At 37.0% G+C, this 8,667-nt stretch overlaps 2 pseudogenes; both read left to right on the forward strand.

Annotated features, from left to right (window-relative positions):
* Window positions 1–372: 372 nt before the first annotated feature.
* On the forward strand, window positions 373–5,165 carry LOC113754829 (annotated as a pseudogene).
* Window positions 3,423–5,087, forward strand: LOC113754955 (annotated as a pseudogene).
* Window positions 5,166–8,667: the final 3,502 nt, after the last annotated feature.

An 8,667-nucleotide genomic window follows, 5' to 3' on the forward strand; every position in this document is an offset into this window, starting at 1 on the left:
GGCGACTCCAACTTAACTTCGCGGTCGAGGTGTTGATGCTTCATAGCATGACTACAACAGTTCACAATCAACAACCCCGCGAAAGAGATTTAAAATTTTACTTGAGCAAAACTTGTATTTTAAAAATTCAGAGGTTTTGTAAAAGTGAATTTAGAATAGATTTTATTGTGTTCAGAAAAAAAAAAACTACAACAGTACACCTTTTTATTGTATATTTTTATCGTATATTTCAAGTTTGACAGTTTTTATCCACTCAAGAAATTGACTTAATCCCACCTTTTTTTTTAGCATCAGTTATTAGTTTTATTTTTTTGGCAAACGGCAGTTTGACAACTCACATATCTTACTCGCTTCACTTGGATAATCGTCGTCTCCGGCTGGCCTGTGGCTTCTTTTAAACCCTAATGCCGCAGTCCCTGAAAAGCCCCTTCCCCACCTTCCCCTCCCAAAAACTAGGGATTATATTATATTTTGATTCGGAAAGTAGAAAAAAGAAAATGCATAAGGCAGAGCTAGTTGTCTTTCTATTTTGGTAATTGCCTCGTATCTGTTCTGCTCCTTAAGCCTTTTAGCCCATTTTCCTTTTGTTTAACATGAATTTTATTTTCAAGTGATTTATATACATATTATTGTTGCTTTGTGTTTTCTGGTTGCGCAGCTTATCTAAAATTTGAAGGAGAATAATAATTAAGAGGGATTGGAGGAGGGATAGTGGGAGATGGCCTATTGTATCAATCGTTGTGAAAATGTTTCATCCACGCTCATTTCATCATCATCACAGCCATATAGTGTTTCAACCCCACTAAAAATTATTTATCAAAATCCAATCTTTTTATGTTATACTTCAATCCCACCAAGCCACCTACCAAGAGGAGTGTGATATCACATTTGAACTTTCAATGCCGTCCGTTGTTCCTGCATTCTGCGAGATTTAACCAGAAAGTGAAGGTGAACTCAATTCGATGTGAGAAGGATGCCGTTTGTGACAGCAATGGTTCGACAAATGGTGGGGCTTTTGGTTTCCAAAAAGTTGGAAAGAGGATGAATATCAAGAAGATTTTGATTTTAGGTGCAGGGCTATTGTGATTGGGCAAGCTTCTGAGTTCGATTATTCGGGGAGTCCGTCTTGTAAGACGCTTAGGGAAGAGGGTTATGAGGTGATCCTCATCAATTCGAATCCTGCCACTATAATGACTGATCCAAAAGATGGCTGATAGGACTTATATTCAACCTATGACACCGAAGCTGGTTGAGCGAGTGCTGGAGAAGGAGAGGCCTGATGCTTTATTGCCAACTATGGGAGGCCAGACAGCTCTTTACCTTGCTGTGGCATTGGCTGATAGTGGGGTGCTCGACAAATATGGCATTGAGTTGATTGGGGCGAAGCTTGAAGCAATCAAGAAGGCCGAGGATTGAGAATTTGAGATTTATTCAAAAAATCTATCAAAAATATTGGGCTAAGGACTCCTCCTTCCGGGATTGGAACTACTCTGGAGGAGTGTTTTGAGATAGCAAATTCTATTGGGGAGTTTCCATTGATCATTTGGCTAGCTTTTACATTAGGAGGAACTGGAGGTGGTATTTCTTATAATAGGGAGGAATTTGAGGCAATATGTAAGTCAGGGCTTGCAGCTAGCATGAATTCTCAGGTTTTGGTGGAGAAATCTCTTTTGGGATGGAAAGAATATGAGGTTGAGGTTATAAGAGACTTGGCAGACAGTGTGGTTATTATCTGTTCGATTGAGAATATTGACCCAATGGGGGTCCATACCGGGACGCTATCACTGTAGCTCCTGCACAGACTTTGACAGACAAAGAGTATCAGCGGCTTAGGGATTACACTATTGCTATTATCAGGGAAATTGGGGTTGAATGTGGTGGTTCAAATGTTCAGTTTGCGATCAATTCTGTAGATGGAGAGGTAATGGTGATTGAGATGAATCCTTGAGTCTCAAGGTCTTTAGCTTTAGCTTCCAAAGCTGCTGGTTTTCCCATAGCGAATATTGCTGCTAAACTATCAGTTGGTTACTCCTTGGATCAGATTCCTAATGACGTCACTAAGAAAATACCCGCAAGTTTTGAACCTTATATAGATTATGTGGTTACCAAGGTAAGTTTTCATCCCATTATCCAAAATTTTGACTCTGCTTTTACACTTCTTGAAGTGCATTGTTGCTGTTGTCTTGTAAGATTCTTTGAAATTTGATTCAGAACTTTTGGTGACTTACTAAGGATTCAAATTTATCGGTCATAAGCAGTTTGGTTATATTTTTCTTTGAATATTTTTATTTCTTCCTCAAATTTATTTGCAGTGTCATGAGATCAAGTGACCATGAACTAATAGTTGATATTACAACTCTTCCTATTGCCATGCCTTTTGTTTTTACAAGCTTTTTGGTGAACTTATTGATGAGCATTGTTTTCTTGACGGGAATATGAGGTCTCATTTCATAAATTTCTTAGTTAGCACAGTAACCTCGATACATAACGATTGGTGCTTTAGAAGGCAGTCATCCTTAATCCTTTCGAGTTCATCATATTAGACAGTTTTGATCTTCTTGATGATCCAAATAGATGAGAGAAAGGTACTTGAGCGTGATAACTTAAGTTGTTTAATGCTAAAGATTATGACCTGTCTCTACAATTTTACTAGGAATATTCCAAGTGTTGCTGGTTGTGAGATAAATATCACTGTGGCCATGCTTTGATATATTAAAATCCTGCCTTTTTCTTCTCTTATTATTTAAATACTATGCAAATCATATTTTAGTTTACCACTTGGTGCTCTTTGTTTTTTGGTATCCCTTCTTATAGTCTTGGATATTTTAATACTAGCTGCTCCTTTAAGAAGATTGTGTGAACTTCATTAACTGAATGGCTGTGAGATCTTTTCTTGTTTCTTTTCACTGGATCAAAATTGCTTTACCTACACATACATTGTTACATGTTTAAACAGGTGTGAGATCTTTTCTTGTTTCTTTTCATTGGATCAAAATTGCTTTATCTACATATACAATGTTGCATGTTGTGTTCTGGAGAAGATTCAAAGCAAAATTCCTTGGCCAAAACCAAGTGTTTGCAAACTAGTATCTTTCAACCTCATTCTATTTTTTCCTTTACAACTTTGCCCTAGAAAACAAAACCACTGTCCATGAGCCTTTGTATCTGTCTTTAATGCCCTGCAAAAGGAAGAAAATTAGGCATTCTAAATTGAGGTGGGATATGAATCTCTGCTTTACTTCTCTGGTTATCAGGCAGAGAATCATGTCACAATTTTCACAAGGCCATAGCTGTGGCAAATGTTTTGCATGAAAAATTATGTTGCTGAAATTAGATTTAACTGACGTGGATTTGCAAGTTAAGTTTCCATTGATATTCCTCTATTCTTCATATATTTCTATATATAGCTATCTACATCTATTAATCCTAGCTAGCTAATAGTCACCTTTAGTTGTGATCTAGAGGGTGCATCTGAAAGCCTCTCTGAATTACTTTATGCAGGCTATGAAATTCAAGGGCTTTATGAGTGTTTTTTTTTTTTTGAAAATTTTGATCTACCATTATCCTCCCTTTGAAGTGTTCTGTGTTGCTGCAGCAGATACCATCAGGAAACAAGCCATCTATTCCTCCACTTTAAGAGTGTCATGTCTTCCTCCACTTTAGAGTGTCATGTCTTCCTCCACTTCCTCAATCCTACCAACAAAAGGAAAAGAATTAGTATGACTTAGAAAAAGGAGATGGATAAGGGCCCAGGTATCAGAAGCATATTGCAGTCAGCATTTACCTTGAGTATGCCAATTCATTAAAAGTTTACTCTTATATGGTTAGAATGTCTAGCAGCCTATTAATACCTCCTATATTATAAATTTTATAACTGTCAACCTGGGACTTAATCCTTGGCATTTTCTCTGAATCAAGATAGCATTCTGCATGTTGCCTTTACTATTTTCACCATCTGCAGGTTGGCATGCTCTTTGGTCTAGTTATAACCAGATTACTGTCTTAGACTTTTTTCATGTCTTGTTATGGATTAGACATTTTTCTTTTTCCTGGAAAATGGTGTTGAACATGCAGATACGCTGTTTTGCAATTGAGAAGTTCCCAGGCTCAGAGCCTATTCTGACAACCCAAATGAAGTCTGTTGGTGGATCAATGGCTGTTGGTCAGACGTTCCAAGAATCCTTTTAGAAGGTTGTTTGCTCACTTGAGTGTGGCTACTCTGGGTGGGGTTGGGGTTGTGCACAAATCAAGGAATTGGATTGGGATTGGGATTGCTTGAGGTACAGCCTTAGAGTCCCTAGTCCGGACTGCATCCACACCATTTGTGTGGCAATGAAGAGGGGAATGAAGGTGAATGACATCCGTGAGCTGAGTTACATTGACAAGTGGTTCTTGACCCAGCTGAAGGAGCTTATAGATGTGGAACAATACCTTCTGTCTCAGAAATTGTCTGACTTGACTAAAGATGACCTCTATGAAGTGAAAAAGAGAGGTTTCACTGATAAAGAGATAGCTTTTGCTACAAAAATCACAGAGAAAGAAGTTTGGTTAAAGCGGTTATCATTGGGTGTTAAACCAGCACATAAGCGAGTTGATACATGTGCTGCCGAATTTGAGGCTCATACTCCTTACATGTACTCATCTTATGACTTTGATTGTGAATCAGCTCCTACCCAAAGAAAAAAGGTTCTGATTTTAGGTGGTGGACCAAATCAGATTGATCAAGGGATTGAATTTGATAACTACTGCAGTCATATATCATTTACCCTCCAAATCTATTGTACTAGCATCATAGCTGTAAATGGACAAAAAAGAAGCTCATATTTTTTGCCGCCCATCTTAATCACCTTAAGAAGTACTAATCTACCAATGGAGAAGAAAGCATAGAGCTTATGCATCCCCAGTAAAATAAGAAGTGAAAAGATTACAGAGCAGAAGACAATCATAATCTTAGAATTCTGAGTTTTTATTGCTTTTTGTTAATTTGTTTTAGTATTAATTCTACCTGCAAGTACTAATCTTCAAGTTACCTTTTGTTCTTATGTGTACACATATTAATGGTATTTTGTTGATCAATTTCAGGATGCAGGCTATGAAACAATCATGATGAATTCCAATCCTGAAACAGTATCTATAGATTATGATAAAGAGTGATCGTCCCTATTTTGAACCACTGACAGTTAGTTGAAGATGTTCTCAACGTAATAGATTTGGAGGGGCCTGATGGGATAATTGTGCAGTTTGGAGGTCAAACGCCATTGAAGCTGGCTCTTCCAACTCAGCAATGCTTAGACGAGCAGAAGCCAAAATGCAAAAGTGGAGCTGTTTATGTTGGTATTTGGGGTACATGACCTGATTCCATTGATCCTGATTAATGCCAATTTTGTCTTCATGTTATCCTATTCATTTGCATGGATGTCCTTTATATGCTTATTATGACTTCACTGAAATAGGTTTCATATTCTGTTTTTGTTGGTGACTCTAATTAGCAGCAGTATCAATATGACATAGTTCCAATTCGTGCTTATTGTTGGTTGCAGTAGATGTTCAATGAATTAATTGGCAGCACTTGCTGGTGCCTCTTTGTTTGCATGTATCATGTTGCTTGGGACCTTTTTACAAATTTATTTATTTTTGGAGTCTTTTAACTGCAAAGATGGTTTGAAACGGGTAGATTCTGTTAATCTACTTGCGGGAATGAATGGGCTTTCAAATTCTTAATCATAATCCTTGTATTCCTGCAACAGTTACTGCGACGAGTAGATCCTTCTATTCCTGCAGTAAACTTGACACATATCAATATATTGGCATGTCAAACTTCCAAATCCAGTCAAGTCTACTGTAAAATTTTTTAAGTAATAGAAATAAAGACTTCCAAGCCTTGATATAGACCACTAGCTCTTGACTCTTTTGTCTTCTATACTGTTGCTTGAAAGGTTAACCAGTGACTAATGCCGATTTAGTAGAATTTCTTGTCTTCTTGATGGAAGGAGTGATCCTCTCTCTCTCTCTCTCTATCTCTCTACCGTTTGCCGTGACGTATCATCTTCATGCTCCAGTATTTGCGGATACAGTCACCTAATTTAGGTCGATTTCCAAGTGTGAAGAAACCAGTGACTCTGCTGGAAAAAAATCATCTTCGACATCATACCCTCATGTCTCTTTCCTTCTGGTTTCCAGGTCCTTGGTCGTCTTAATTGATTATTACACGTGAAAATCATAATTTGCAGGTGCAGATTAAGAATGTCTTTCCTGTGACTCAGAAGTCGATTCGTCAGTGGTGTTAGCAGTCCCTGTGATGATTATCTTTTCTGAGAAAAACTAAGACGGATTCTTGTTGCAAGAGAGATGACTTTTAAACAAACATGGGCTGAAGCTGTTGTTCTGTGTAATGCAGGTCAAGCCGAACCTAACTCAACTAGCGTATCTAGACTTTCGAGAGACTTAAAAGTAAAGACTGAGTTAGTCTTAGAAGATGGAGGAAGATAGTGACTCGATGATGCCTTGTTTCAAACCGATTGACAATAATGTCTTCCCATTAAATTAACTACTAGTATTTCCAAATTCATTGTTTCATACTGGTAGTAAATTTTAATAACCAATCGGGACTAAGGTAGAATGTATATAGAATGTGGTGAGAATGGTAGCTGGATTTCTTATGCACGCTCAAGAATAAATTGCTTTTGCAATTAGTTTTAACTCGGTCTCGGATGGGTTGAAAGTTCTTGGCCGTGACTGACCGGGTATACAAGCCCCGTTTGTTAATTTACTAGTATGTTTCAAGATTCCGACAGACACCATCAACTGCACATAGCCTTTTTTTATTTTTTTTCTTATCTTTCCCTCCTCTTGCAGCAGCGTAAGTGAAGGGTTTTGAATCCGAAACCTCTTACTTATATTCCTCCTCTCTTGTCACTCAATCTATATGGCTTTCCCCTTTCAACTGCATAAAGTTGCAACATAATTTTCAAAAAAGCTTTTTGAGGCAAGTAATTTTCTTCACTATTGTTTTTAATCCAAATTCGTCGAATCAAATGTACTTGTACGGTGGCATTTACTTCTACATAGATCCACTCAACGACAAATTTCAAATCCTACCACATTCGGAAAAAGCGCCACCCAATCAAAAATTGCCAAATATATATATATATATATTTTTTGGGGTCCGTGAAGCAGAACAACATTTTATGAGCTATATGTTTGTGGGTTTTCTCCCACAGAATGAAAAACACATAAGATGAAATTTTTCCAGACAAAACTATCTAGAATTCTTGCGTATTTGTAGTGGTGCCAAAACTCAGGGTAACCATCAGTGGAAAGCTGTGTGTTTCTATGGTACTCAAGCTTTCCTTTACTATAGAGTATAGACACGTTGGTCTGTTTATCCCTTCAGGTTAATGTAAACGTAAACAAACATTGGCATAACAAATCCATCATACGATGAATAGAATAGAGACACAATTTTGTGCAATAGACTCTGCAACCAAAAGGAAGATGTGAACACAATCTTGATCAATTTCTCCCGTTCCATTTCAAGCAGCAGCAATACTAGCACCTGAAATACCAAAAGCAGCTATTATATGAATGCTTGTGTTTCTATAGTGCTTTTATGGGCATTTTGATTTTTTGGTAAATGGCATGCTTTTGTGGGCGTTGTTTCTATTTGACTAAAGTAAGTTGAATTTTTTGTTGTTTTTCATTGTAATAGATATTCTGAAGTATTCATGTCTCTCTTCTTTTCTTTTTTTTTTATTTGGAAAAAAAATTGCATATGTTTATAGCTTACTTTAAAAAGATAAATAAGCACGAATAGATATTTTAAGAACTGTGAAGACCCTCGAAATGTTAAAAAAATATTTAAAAGTGACACATTAAAGTAATTTGTGAGTGACGAAAATGAAATAGGACAAGTATGTAGTCAGATATGTTCTCAATCTGAACCAATGGAATTTTTCTATTTTTCCCAAAAATAAAATATTAAGTAGTCAACAGAATCTAGTACAACCCGAAGCTTCTCGAGATAATTGAGGATGATAACTAAAAACTTAAAAGAGTAGGCCATGAAGGATGTTGTATAAGCTGGGCCAGAGCATTGCGCGGTCGTCATACAAAAAATGACCAACATTGTCAATCTTACTTCATTACCTTTTCCCTTTTACTTAAGAATTTAAGATAGTTCCACCCCCAAAAAAAAAAAAAAAAGGAAAGAAAAAGAAAGAATCTAAGATAGTTTGGAATCAAGAAATAAATGGCCCCATTTCAGTTGATACTAACTAATCAAGCTCCACTTTAATGACTCAAATAAATAACACCGTGTCAAAGGATTTTGAATGGCCTTTTCTTGCCAGAAGTCTAGATAGTAACGGTAAATATAAGTAAGGAACGGCAAGATACATATAAAAAATTTGGACTTCGGATTTTTGGGATCAGTCTGCAATTTACACTACACTTAGCTGTTAAGACTGTCTTTTTCTGGCGGTCTCCATGCCAAATTCCCTTGAGTAATGACTCCTTAATTCACTTCTCTCAAACTGAAACCCGTGTGGGCCTGTTTCTCGGCTAGCAGCACAGAATTGGAATTAGGGTCTGATATTCCATGGTAATTAGAAGCTCTAGAAACTTGACAACTATATCATCAGCCAAGTCTTCAAGAAGCACCAGAAAAAA

Source organism: Coffea eugenioides, chromosome 1, assembly GCF_003713205.1.
Source record: "Coffea eugenioides isolate CCC68of chromosome 1, Ceug_1.0, whole genome shotgun sequence".
NCBI lineage: Eukaryota > Viridiplantae > Streptophyta > Magnoliopsida > Gentianales > Rubiaceae > Coffea > Coffea eugenioides.